The sequence below is a fragment of the Stenella coeruleoalba genome (genome assembly GCF_951394435.1).
Source record: "Stenella coeruleoalba genome assembly, chromosome: 5".
Lineage (NCBI taxonomy): Eukaryota > Metazoa > Chordata > Mammalia > Artiodactyla > Delphinidae > Stenella > Stenella coeruleoalba.
Window position 1 is genome coordinate 134,603,485 of NC_137150.1, and position 14,282 is coordinate 134,617,766.

The window sequence follows — 14,282 nt, forward strand, 5'->3', positions numbered from 1 at the left end:
TAAAAGATATATTATCCTATAAAGGAAAAGAGAGATGACACGTAAGAATACAACCCTGAGAAACTGCTGGGAGGAAAAATGGGCTTTGGAAGTTGTAAATTAATAAACATAACATATACTTTTTAAAACTATACATGGGAATACATATGCACAACTTCTTTCAAAATATTGGGTCTTGGCACAGTTGACTTGAAAGATCAAAGTGACACCAGATATTGATAAGTCTTGTTTAGTGGAACCTCCCATAAAAGTTGGAACTTTCCAAATTTTGAATAAGTGAGTTTCTGAAGAATATGACCACATTTTTCATTGATTCCCACTGCAAAATTTGGGATGTATTTTTTTAGAAAACAAAGTTCTTGCATATATGTAAAAACCATATTTAGGAACACAGTCAATTTTTAAAAACACAACTTGGAAAAAAACACATCATTTCTAACAATACATGATTTTCCAAAATATTAACAATAATAGTACATACTAAGTCATAAAAATGTTGAATTGGCTTAAATTTGTTTATACTTTTCAGTTAAAGATATCAGTTTCGAATATTGACCAAGTCCTTTCAGGAAACTCAAATCATCTTCATATTCAGCATAGAAGTTTTTCATTTTTTCTACTTTCTTCACTTATGAACCTATTTCTACATATCTCGCTTTACCATCTGTCCATGTTTCAGCATCCCCAAAGCAGAGATAGGACTGAACACCAACAGGACCACAAACCTAATAACCACTAATGATGCACCTCCCCATTCGGGCATTGTGTTAAGCTGGATGGTCTTATTCTATTTAATTTTCTCAACATAATGCCCAGTGGGTGTTCTCACCCTCATGTTATGGGTGAGGGAAGTAAAGCTGAAATGTCCATTCTCTCCTCACAAGTGGAGAAGGCTCCTTTGCTCTAGACACCAGCTTGTTTCTAGGATGGCCCGGCCACCAAGGGACAGAGCTATACACTGGGCCCATCCCAGTGGTTTCCGCCAGGCCAGCCTAGGGCGGATTGCTGCTGGGCCATTGCCTAGAATTATTCAGTCTCAGTGTTTGGAAGGCCATTGAAGGACCTCAGCCAGCCACACAGAACGCATGACCTCCTGGGATTCTACCCCTCCTCAGAAAGTAGAAGTAGCTCAGTAACCTGGCCAGGAATTTAGTACAAGCCAGGACTGGGTGATGATAACTTATCCATAGATTTACCTGTGGAAGCTGTTTGGCTGGGTCATCATGCAGGTTTGGCAACTCCTGGACTCACCTCTGCCTCCAAGAAAGGCATTTGGAGAAAAAGTCTGATGGGTTTGGGTTTTATCTCTGGGTTTCACTGATTCTTCAGTTTGCCTTGTGGATGCCAATCAATAGGGACTGAATACAGTGCTCATAGCTGTGTAGAGAAGCTTTGTGCATGCAAAGCACACCCTGTTAAAGCAAATAACAATAATGTCAAGTGAAATACTGTCTTTCAGGAAGTTATTGGCTCTTCACAGATATCTGTCGCTGAATTCTTCCCATTCACGTTAAGGAAGACATTTTCTCAAGTCTCATCATCTTTCTGAGACCACACATAATTCAGGAAGCTATAGGTTTAATAATTAATAGGATCTGACCAGCCAGTTTCTTTCCTTATGTTTTCAATCAATCAGTCATCCACGATGAGCAGCTACGATATCCTTGACCCTTCTTGGAGTGAGAGCATTATCTTTTTTCTTTACTTCATTGACATATTCTTTTCCTGTCTCAGTGAATAAAGCTCATTTGCTCAAGGCAGACACCTGAGGGGATCTTAACTGTCCACTCTTCATTTTGTCCCCTCCGATCTGTTACCTGGTCCTGCCCGCTGTGCCTTCCAAGCCTCTCACCTGGTCCTCAACTTCTCCCCACTCCATTGGTCTGGCCCTGGTCCAGGCAGCTCAGGTTGTTAGAAGAAATCCTCAACAGTTCACCCTCAATGATGCTTCCAGGCACTCTTCCCAAAAGGAAAACATGACTGCATTTTCCCTTGCTTAGAATTCTTCAGGGTTTCTCTGGCCAAAGGGTAAGCTCACATTTTTGCCCATCAGAGAGAGCTCTGCATTCACTACCCTCATCCCTTCAGGTCAACTTCTATTTATTGAGCACCTACTGTGTGTCAGGCAGTGATCTAGATGCTGGAGATACAGCGGCAGACAATGTTCACGCTCTTATGGAACTTCATTCTACTGAGGAGAGACAGATAATAAACAAAATAAATCGTGTGTGTGTGTGTGTGTGAGACACACACACACACACACACACACCTCGATATGTATGTTTGGAAGGTGACTTGTGGAAAAGTTATAGTGGATGACTTTGAGAAAAACAAAGCAGAGCAGGATTCTAGGGAATGATGGGGAAGGGATTATTATTATTTTTTTTTACATCTTTATTGGAGTATAATTGCTTCAATGGTGTGTTAGTTCTGCTTTATAACAAAGTGAATCAGTTATACATATACATATGTTCCCATATCTCTTCCCTCTTGCGTCTCCCTCCCTCCCACCCTCCCTATCCCACCCCTCCAGGCGGTCACAAAGCACCTAGCCGATCTCCCTGTGCTATGCGGCTGCTTCCCACTAGCTATCTACCTTACGTTTGGTAGTGTATATATGTCCATGCCTCTCTCTCACTTTGTCACAGGGGAAGGGATTATTTAAATAGGGGATTAAGAAAAGTCTCGTTGAGACACTGAGATTTTGATAAAGATGTGAGCTAGTCCCCTCCTCTCTGTGCAGCATCATTCCCACCACCTCTCTGCCTCTCATTTTGTTCCACAACACTGAACCCATGGTCGTCCCCAGATGCACCAGTTCCTCTGGTCCCTAAGCCTTTGTGTGTACTGTTGCCTCCCTAGGACACATCTGCTCTCCTGCAAAGGCAGACCCAGATGTCTTTGTCTCTGCCCCCTCTGCCCCACAACTAGACTTCGCCAGTCAGGCTAACTATGACCTCCAACTTCACCTGGAACAAACCTACCAGAGCGACTGGAATTTCACACCATAATTCCCTTTCCCTGTCTAAACACATAGATACAGATATAAACATGTGCTTACATGATATACAACATCTTTTACTTATTGAGTCTTACCACATACATACTCTGTATTCTACATTCCTTTTCATAACAACCTAATGGGGTGATATTATCTCTATTTTACAAGTGAGAGAAGTCATTTGCCCAGTCCCTTTCTACTGGTGGAGCTGGACTCAAACTGAGAACTCTCTGACCCCTATGACCTTGCTCTCTCACACCCTCCCACAGCTTCCTCCCAAGACTAAGCTACCTTAGGGCACATTCTGTCACTTTGGATTTTTATATCCATGTACCTAGCACAGTACCCGACACAGAGTAAGTGCTCAGTAACTATTTCTCCAATAAACACATTTTAATACTATGCATTCATTCATTTATCATTCACAATGTGCAAAGTTTCCATGTCCAGACCCTGAGTATCTCTCCATAGGCCTAACCTTTCAATAATAACAATAGCAACATTTTCACAGCACCTACCATGGGACAAATACCCTTCTAAGTACTAATACCAGTTTCTTTAATACTCACAACAACCGGATGAAGTGGGAGGTTCCCCATTTTACAGATGGAGAAGCTGAGACTCCAGTCAATTAGATCACTTTCCGAAGCTCACACAGCTAGTAAGTGATGGGGTTGAGATTTGAACCCAGATATCCATGACCTGGCTCTGGAACCTCTACTTCCTTTCTTTTTTTTTTTTTTTATTGAAGTATAGTTGATTTACAATGTTGTGTTAGTTTCAGGTGTGAAGCAAAATCATAATATAGATACTGGATGGATATATATATATATATATATATATATATATATATGTATATATATACACACTTTTTAAGATTCTTTTCCATTATAGTTTATTACAAGGTATTGAATATAGTTCCCTGTGCTATATAGTAGGTCCTTATTGTTTATCTATTTTATATATAGTAGTGTGTATCTGTTAATCCCAAACTCCTAATTTATCCCTCTCCCGCCTTTCCCCTTTGGTAACCATAAGTTTGTTTTCTGTTTGTGAGTCTGTTTCTGTTTTGTAAATAAGCTCATTTGTATCATATTTTAGATTCCACATATAAGTAATATCATATGATATTTGTCTTTCTCCGTCTGACTTACTTCACTTAGTACAATAATCTTTCCTTTTTATGGCTGAGTAGTATGTATGTATGTATATATATATATATATATATATATATATATATATATATATATATATCTCACATCTTCTTTACCCATTCATCTGTGGATAGACATTTATGTTGATTTGTGTTGTTTCCATGTCTTGGCTATTGTAAATAGTGCTGCTATGAACATTGGGGTGCATGTATCTTTTTGAATTAGAGTTTTCTCCAGATATATGCCCAGCAGTGGGATTGCTGGGTCATACAGCAATTCTATTTTTAGTTTTTTAAGGAACCTCCATACTGTTTGCCATAGTGGCTGCACCAATTTACATTCCCACCAACAGTGAGGAAGGCTCCTTTTACTCCACACCTCCAGCATTTTTTTGTAGACTTTTTTTTTTTTTTTTTTTTTTTGCCGTACGCGGGCCTCTCACTGCCTTGGCCTCTCCCGTTGCGTAGCACAGGCTCCGGACGTGCAGGCTCAGCGGCCATGACTCACGGCCCCAGCCGCTCCGCGGCATGCAGCATCTTCCCGGATCGGGGCACGAACCCGTGTCCCCTGCATCGGCAGGCGGACTCTCAACCACTGCCCCACCAGGGAAGCCCTTTGTAGACTTTTTAATGATGGCTTTTCTGCCTGGTGGGAGGTGGTACCTCATCGTAGTGCTGATTTGCGTTTCTCTAATAATTGCTGATGTTGAGCGTCTTTTCATGTACCTGTTGGTCATCTATATGTCTTCTTTGGAGAAATGTTGAAGCCTCTACTTTCCATCGCTGCATCGCACTGCCTGCCTTGGCTTTCCAGATTCAGGTCGCAGACCCACTGAGGGATGTGCAGTGATGTGTATTGTCAGTTTTCTACATCTGAAACAAGGAATCATCACTAACATCTACTTGGTATTGACATAGTTGAGAAAGTAACCTTTTAAACCCGTTTTTTTCCAGTGCTAAGCAATATCCAGGGGAAATTTGACAGCACCTTGGAGAAGGGGTAATCAAAACATGAAAGGAAAAGTATCCGAAAAGAAAGTGGCTAACTCCGTGATGGAGGAAAAACAACAAGAAGGAATTTTGTTAGTGTTTGTTTTTTTTAAAGCAAGGAAGTATTGGTAAAACTGCTGTTGAAAGAGGATTGAAGCTGGCACAAAGGCAGCAATATTCCAGATCACAAATGAAATCTGTCTTTTAATCAAATATCTAAAAACCCATAAACCTACCCTGGAGCCAAGAAGGAATATATTAAATTATATCAGAATCCTTAGACCTAGGGAATGTGTTACTTTCAGCAAGTGGCTACTTTTGAGCTGAAACGAAACATCTGAAAAACTTAAAAGGAAAATGTGATTAGGAAATCAATCTGTGCTTTGTACACTGCCTACCTCTCTCCCCAATCTCCTCCAAAAGAAAAGGAGTCATTTTTCCACTACCCCACGAAGGGGACATCATCTTTGGTGATTTCTTTTCCGTAGAATACTGTTCATCTTATAAACCTGAACCTCTGACCACAGGGCTGATTCCAGCGTTAAACAAGCACCACTACTTTATTGAGGATGGTGAGAAGCCCTCAGTGAAGAGGTAATTCTGCTCAAGGGTCATTATTTTTTTCTTTTTTGTCTTTATCAGCACTTGAAAGAAAACCAGATATTTTCTTTTCATGAAAGTTGATGACTTCAGGTGGGGAATAAGCAGCTGTGGCAGATGGACTTCTCAAACGCAGTAAAATATCCTGTCTTCATATAAATGTTTATGGTAGCAGGAGAACTGAAGAAGAAAAACACAAGCAAAAAGTTACATGACTCACAGGCTGAATTGCTTCTAAATAAAGCATTTCTCAGAGTTTCCCATGAGGTGTTTTGAGTGAACAAGCAGCAGGGTCCCTGCTAGTGTAGGGAAGGACGTTTTTAAAAGACAAAAAGGTGCATCCAACACTAAGTCAAGAAAATCATTCTGTTGTTTTTGATGTTTAAGAAAAATATACGTCTAAAATGAAGCTATGTGATCACATATGTCCTGTCCTAGTCCAAATGCGGGCGGTGGCGTCACTAGCCGTTCTTGGCTGGACCACTCTGTAGGTGATGAGGAGAGGTTGAGCGGGACGTCTCCTGCTGACTCACAGACTTTCCTCTAACAGAGCATCGTGAAGCGATGATAATTAAGTTTAATTTTAGACCTTGTGTGCCGAATCTGGGAATGTTTTCAAATTCAGAGCAGGCTCCTTTGACTTTGGCAATTGAGATTTGAAAGGAAGGTCAGAAGTCCTAGACTACCTATACACTCTTCGGTTCTTTACTTCCAGAAAATTGCAAATTTGGAACTAATTAGGGAATAATCTTCTATTGAAACTATCCTGCAAATAGCAGGCACTTCTGGCCTTGACTCAGATTCAAACACAGAAGCATCACCACCTTCCTTCACAGTCAAGACTTTCTAACTAATTACTCAGTGCCTTTTCCACTTGTGTGAAAAATCTTTTTTTTTCTTTTTTTTCCCTAGTCAAGTCTAAAGGGCTTGAGCTTGTTAGGAAACATGTTGGAATAATCTTCAGATTCTCATTGGGGCTTGCTAGTGATGGTCTCATACGACCTGATGACAAATTGGCAATATTATATTAGTTGACTCAACCATTTCTAGGTACCTGGTATGAGTAGCAATATAGAAATGAGACAGTTGTTCCAGTGAATAGAATAATTACTATCTAGAATGAGTTCAACCTTTCAAATGCTCAGAGGACCCTAGGGTTGAATGAGCTGGCTTGTTCTGGGTTGCCAAATTAAAAAAAATAAAAATACAAGACACTCAATCACATTTGAATTTCAGGTCAACACGGATGACATTTTAGCATCTCTATATCCCATGCAACATTTCATTATTCATAGTTTACCTGGACATCAAAAAAAATGTACCTGCTGTTTATCTGAAATTTAAATTTTAGCTGAATAACCTATATTTTATCTGGTAACCCTTCGAGATGCACGAGCTTTTCTGAGGTACTACCTTATCAAAAACCCATTCCGAATATTGTCCTGCAAGAAGTGGGGAATCTAGAGGAAATACATCAAAACAAAATTTAATTTAAGCAAGAAAATAGCCACTCTGGAGAGGCCTTTCCCAGCCATTAATACATACTGTAAAGCTACCCCCAGAAAACCAGCGGGGGGAAAAGTAAAAGCAACATGACAATTTAACGAATCCTGTGACCTAATACTTCCACCACACAGAATGCAAACTCCCTGCCAGTCACCCTGAGGTTCTAGTTCCAGTATCCTCATTTTTCTTTCCTATGTTTCACTGCCTCCTGTAGGGGAAAATAAAGGAAGAGATAAAAGGAAAAGAGAAAAAAAAAAAAAGTCCAGCATTTTAATGTACATTTGTTTTGGCATTAGCTGAGTTCTGGAGACAAAAACAATCTCCTGCCTTTAATGCAGTCCATGTGTAACAGAGTTGTATGTTGGGAGATGTGGCTTTCAATAAAAACAATTAACAAGCGTTTTTGATCACGGGAAGTTCAGAAGAGTCCCTGCTCCTTAGAATATAATAAACATCGACTTAGCAGTTAGAGAGTCCACATTGTGTAGAGTCATTTTGAAGCATCCACTTTGATTGGCGGCAGAGGGAGATGGGCCCTGAGAGCTCACGCCGCCACCATCCATCTATCCATGGGCCTCTCTGTTCAGAGCTGAGCTGTCCTTCCTTCCTGCCCGGGGAGGCTAGCTCTGCTGCCGTTTCTGGGCAAGTGGCCACGGCAGGGATGTTTGCTTTAGATAGCCTGCAGCTGGCTGAGTGGGCGTTTCATTCAGACAACACAGGCGCCTCCCACTGTCTCTACTGTTTCAGGCTAGTGAAGCCTCTGGGGCCTTTTGATTTATAAGGAGCTTTACATGCCCGGAGTTATAGTTTTAGGAAGCAAAGTCGTGATGAATGAGGGTCTGGCTGTTGATCTCAGGGATCCACACACACCACAAGGTTTGCAAACCCCTCTTCCCTTGGGATGGTCTGAAGAAGATGCCCGGCAGGCAACGTGGAGGACGTGGGCGCCCGCACGTAGAAACCTGGTCATCACTAGGGCAGTGATGCCACGGTGCTTGTTCATCCCACAGCCGCCCATCTCAGGGCTGACCCTAATAGTGAGAACTCAACATGGGAGGCCTCCTGGCTGTTTAATATCTGTTTAAACAGATATTCTTACATCTGTATCATTTTCAATTTGAGACCATAGAGGGCTGTGAAGGGAACTGTGTTAACTTTTCTGGGCAAAGCCTGAAGTTGATACTTTTTTTTTTTTTTTTTTAGATGATTGTTCTCATAGGTGCTGAGAATGCACACGCTGTCAGGAGGAGGGTGGGGAATTTTACATGGAGAAGTCCGAGAAGTCTTATTTTCTTATCCCAGACGACAAATGACCGCTTAATTGAGAAAAATTCTAGCTACAGCAGTTCACTGGGGGAATGTGAAAACAAAGTGAACCAGAAAAGAAATAGAAACCCAGACTTTTCAGTTCCTGTTTATCCTATTTTTAATTTCGACATCTCAGTTGCTCTCTTTCTTGTTTCCCTGGCCTTGCTGGAATACTTATACACACCTGGCTTTCCATGTGCCTTGGGGACAGAGAGGGGGTGAGGCCCAACACGGAGAGGGCTCTGCTGCCTGCCCGTGGGCTCAGAACCAGTGTCCACGCTGGTGTGTGTAAGAGGAGGGGCTATCAGGAAACTGGGCCACATCTAATTCGAAGCTGTTGGCAAAGTATGAACGATCATTCCTCCCTGCATTCATTATCTACCTTGGCTAAGAGACTGGCAATTCCAGACCAGTGGGAAGAAGGAAAGGTGGGGAAGGGTAATCGTGAGACTGTGGACAAATGTTCAGACTGACTGGTGGCTGAGGAGATAGGAATGTCTATGCTCATTGAGCCCCATGCGTATTCTCTCTCTCCCTCTCTATCTCTCTCTCTCTCTCCCTCTTCCTAGCCTCCAGAGATACAGAGGCAAAGGAGACCAAGGGATTCCTGGCCCTTAGAAAACTTATAAGGAAAAAAGCCTTCCACAGAGGATGCCTGTGACGTAGTGGACGTTGGTACCCCATACCACCATGCACTTACATGTGTGAACTTATTTTTTCTTTCCCCTACGAGTGAAATAATTCATACCACTATGTGGTTCCACAACTGAAACAGAGAAAAGTGAATAAAGCATTACCTCCCGCCCCCACGAAACATCTTCTGAAATAAAGAGTCAAATGCGTAAACTGGGATTTCAAAGCCTGAGGGGAGAGCACCGTGGGCCCCCTCTCTCGTCTCCCAGAGCGGCCTGGAGCCCTGATCTGCAGTTAGGTGTCTGTGAGTCTGTCTTCCCAGCCGACTGTAGCCTCTGAGGGAAGGGCTGTACCTGTGTGCTGGCTTCTGCCCAGCACTGCCCAACACTGCAGCTGGGCACAGGACAGGGGACCTGCGGGGACATTCTGCCAGGGTCGTGCGTACCCAGGTCCCCTACCACGGTTTATCTCCCATTCAGCATATCTCGCAGCCTGGAAACCCAGAGTCACTGATCAAGGGTCACTTCCGGCCTCCAGCCTGCTTAGCTATTAACATCTGCAGTCGGCAGCCCTCCCAGGACCCCCGAGGGTGGCACCAGTGTAGCTTCCCTCTTCCCCTGATGGCTTGCATTTGGCTAACTGACCCAGCATATTACCATGTGAGAAGAACTGTCCCTAGTTTCCATCTCAGAGGAAGAATGAGAAGTTCCTGAGACCCCTGTGGAACCAGGTCTACATCTACTTCTACCACGGACCCCTCTCCCCCAAGCTGGAGAGCTGGAACCTTCTGGAACCCTCTGGAACGTTGTCCAGGCTGTTGAGCTGCTAGCGCAGAGCTCAGTAATACATTTACTCAGCTCAAGCAGTCTTCCGCTGTAAGGCTGCTCATTAGCAACTGTTGCACTGCATAGGCGTAAATGATGTGAATAGAAATGGATACATTTAATAAAAATGATCCGCTTTGCAGAATTACTTCAGGGTTTTGGTTTTTTTCTTTGTCGGTTCTTGTTTATTTTCTTCAGTCCCAGATAATCTTGAAATAGATTGCTGGTGTATAATTAATTTTAAATGTCATAACATTTTGAGCCAGGCTAATTTTGATGACAGTAAAGAACATTTTGAAGTAGTTTCATGATTTTTCACAGCACGACTGATTTTATAAGGGAAAAAAAAATATTCCCATATAGTAAAGCTTTAAAAGCGCTAGCAGTGTGGTTGTTTCCTCCAACATAAGCACCCACAACAGGAAACAAGCCCACGGTGGACCGAAAATGTGGTTTCTGGAACTCTCTAAAACCTTGGCTAGGTTTTGGGGGCTCCCAAAGGACAGGATTACTTCATGTCAAAGCAAAAACTCTCCTGACTCTGTAAACAGCCTACGGTTCCGGGAAATATGGAAAATGTAGATGAGAAATGAAGTTGTGTTGTATTTGGAAAAGCTGTCGAGATCATGAAGCTTTCGTCCTGGGGGATCCACCTCTGCTGCTTTGGGGCCTTTGGGGCCCTTCTCTTCCTTGTGTTCACTCCATCTGTTACCGAGCCAAGCTCACACTGCTCTCTGCACAGCAGGCCAATCGATCACGAGACGAGGTGTTGGGGAGAGAAAAAGCGACTTTATTCAGAAAGCCAGCAGACCAAGAAGATGGTGGACTCGTGTCCCAAAGAACCCTCTTGCCCGGGTTTGAACGCTAGTTTCTTTTATAGAGCAAAGAGAGGAGGTGAGGAGGTAAAGGAAAAACGGTGATAAGTTGTTGCAGCTATTTCCTGGTTCTGGTCAGACACTGGAGGGGATGTGTTAATTTCTTCTTTCTTCAGCCATTCACAGGTGGTCAGGATGTTTCCTGGGAGCTAAACAAAGATATTTTAGCTTAAAGCTCAGGCATGGGAAGCAGGGCTCCTGGAGACAGGCCATTATGTATACTTTAAGCTATAGGCAACATCCCATTAGTGATTAAATTGTAGTAAAAACAATAGAATACAAAGGTTAAAGAAAAAGAAACAGATCCAATATGGAGTCAGATTTGTTCTTCCCTGTCACACATCTCTCTTTACCTTTTTTTTCCCAAGAACACCCATCCCCCAATAGAAACCACTAATGATGATATCACAAGCAACAAAACACCAATGATGATACGACAGGCCCCGTTCAATCCTATTGCTTCTTTCGAGTGCAAACTCCACTGTGCATTTTCACAGGAATAGCTGTGTGTGGCATATACAAAACTCCCAAAGTAAAAGACAAAAGTCACCGAGTCCCTCATTTCCTACTAGTTTTGTGGTAAAAACCAAATTGATACTCTCTCTTCTCCTCCCCACCACAGGACTGATTCTCGTTTCATGCAGCAGTATAGATAAGTGTCAACACTTTGCTCTCACTGAGAACACTTTATGGTTCAGTGACTATCTAATGAATTTAAAATATTATTCTGATTCTATCCAGAAAAAAAGCATTTAGCATAATACAGTATTCCATCAGAATAAGCTCTGAGCTTTTCTTTTGTTCCTTCATAAAATTCATGTCAGGAAGGTGGAGGGTTGATCCTCCCACAAAGAAAAGCATGTGATAAAGGCTGTATCCCAGAATTTTAAACTCCATCTAACACATCATCCAGACAAAGAAGATTAGGGCTCTTGGCAGACTCATCGACAGTTTGCCTCTATTAGAAGTGAGAGAGCTCAAAGAGAAGAAACTACAGTGTATTCCATCCATTCCTTTGGCAACAAGGATCTTCCCTTGTTTTAAACCAAACAAACATTGACAACGAAAACCAGCTGCTTTTACAATGAATAAACCCATTACCTCAACTCTTTGTACATTACTGAGGTATTTTTACTTGTCAGATTTTCTGTTTTGTTGATGCTTGGATTTTCTCAGTATGCTGTCAATGCAGACAAAACAGAGCTGGTTTTAGCAGCAGTACCAGATGTGGATGAGAACACGGGCCTTCCTGGCCCTTGGAGTCCAAGGTTTGGTGGTAAGTTACCGCTGCTGTCAAAAATAGTAACAGCGGGGTCTGGCATCTTGACACGACACTGCCTGGTGCTGGCTAAGCTCTCTGCACAGTAGCCAACAGAGAGGAGGCTGCACTCGTGCACGGGGAAAAGAGGGCACCCTGGAGTTTTGACTCAGACTGTGCGTCGGGAGTCAGCCCTGTTGTAGTTTCTACTGCAGCAAAGAAACCTCGTGCAGATTGATCCAAGGAACCACCTGACTCTGGGGTCCCTATGTTTGGCCCACTGCAGTCAGTAACATTAATTGTGCCAGGGGAACAAATGAACACTAAAAATCTAAAGCAGGAGTAGGAAGGATTTTCCAAAAGTACCAGCACCAGGGCTTCTTCCTTTTCCCACATCCCCTCTTTTCTAGCTTATTGGGAATCATCCATGCTCAGCGTCACAGCGGCTGGTGTTGGGAGCGCCACATGCTCCTAGAACCAATCAGAGGACCCCGTGACCCACAGGTCAGACAACTCGGGTCTGCTGAGGCAGACAAGGGTGCTGTTTGACTGGCAAAGAAGAGAGAACAGTATCCATGTAAAAATGAACAAGTGGGGTCTACCAGAGGGGTCAAGCTGTCACAAACCAGCACCGTGATGCAGGTTCGGAGCCAGGATCTCTGAAATGATTTGCAGTAGAAGTGAAAGTTGTAGTTTAAAATAATGTGTTTGTACACCTAGTGCCTTCCGACAGCTAGCCTCCAGCCTTGGCCCCATCTCGTTTGCACAGAGTCTAGGCCATGGACTGAGGATGCCTTCAGACTATTTCTGTGTCGGTCTTGGTACAACCGCTTGTTAACTAAGTGACCCCGAGCAAGTTTCTTCAGTTCTTTGGCCTTCACTTTTCTCACTTATGGAATGGGGACAACGAAATAGTATCTGCCTCGGAGTTTATTGTGAATATTCAATGAGACGATGCATGGAATACATTTATCACAATGTCAAGCACATATTCAACATTCAGTAGATGCTGGGTATAGTTATTAGACAGCAATCACAATAAGCCTCCTTTTCAATGACTGCCCAATGCCCATAAGCACGTTACAGAGTCTAATATGGCTGAGAGACTCTTCATACTGGGGTCCCTGCCTCTCACCAACCTTATCTCTCAGCACTCTCCCCTCTGAATTCAACACTCCAGAGATGTTGAAAATCAGTCAGGTCCTCAAAAATCTTGTTTTCTCTCTAATTCTCAGGCCTTGGGACATGTGCTCCCTTTCCTTGGAATATTCTGTCAGTACCTTTTAGTCATCCACATGCTAGTCACTTCACATTAACTTGGGTCTCCCTTCCCCAAGCTTCCCAGAGTATACACTCTATTACCTTCACTTGTTCAGTGCTGGTCTTTCTCTGTGACTGACAGCCCCATGACATCAGGGGCCATGATGAACATCTCACTATCCCTAAACCCTAGTAAAGGTCTCATCCCATAATAGGTGTTCTGTCAATATTGAGTGAATGAGTGAATGAAGTTATAAAACCACCTGGGGGTCTGAAAATTATGAATACCCTCTTTCTAGGTGGCTCAGTTCAGAAGTGAATAGACCTCTGAATAGGATAAGAATAGCTAGTGAACATTCAGTGCAGAAGTGAATAGGATATAACCTGTTCCTCTCTAAAGGCATGGCTTTTGCTGAAGAAATGACCAGTTGTCTCCCAGTATGTGGTCTAATCTTTTTCCATAGCAATAGAAGTCTTGATTTTTAATTGGGCCCATGGTCACTTAAAAAAAAACAAACTTTCCTAACATCCTTTGCAGTTAGATGTGATCCAGTTTTGGATAAGTTCTGACCAATACAATGTAAGCTAAATGTTGCACCTTTTCATTCCATTCTTTACAAAACCCAGGTTATAAGTGTGTAGTCAAAGTCATCAGACCGCCACCTGCTGTGTGCTTTATAGCAGACTCTGGCATCCTACCTTGAATGACAGTTGGAAGGCATTCTCTGTTGTGTTCTTTTTTTTCTCTCTTTCTCTACTCTGATACTTGGAATAAAGGTGCAATGGCTGGAGCTTTGGCTGCAATACTGAACTTTGAGGAACAAGGCTGTACTTTAGCACCAGCAAAGCACAGAGCTGGAAGGAGTTTGGGTGC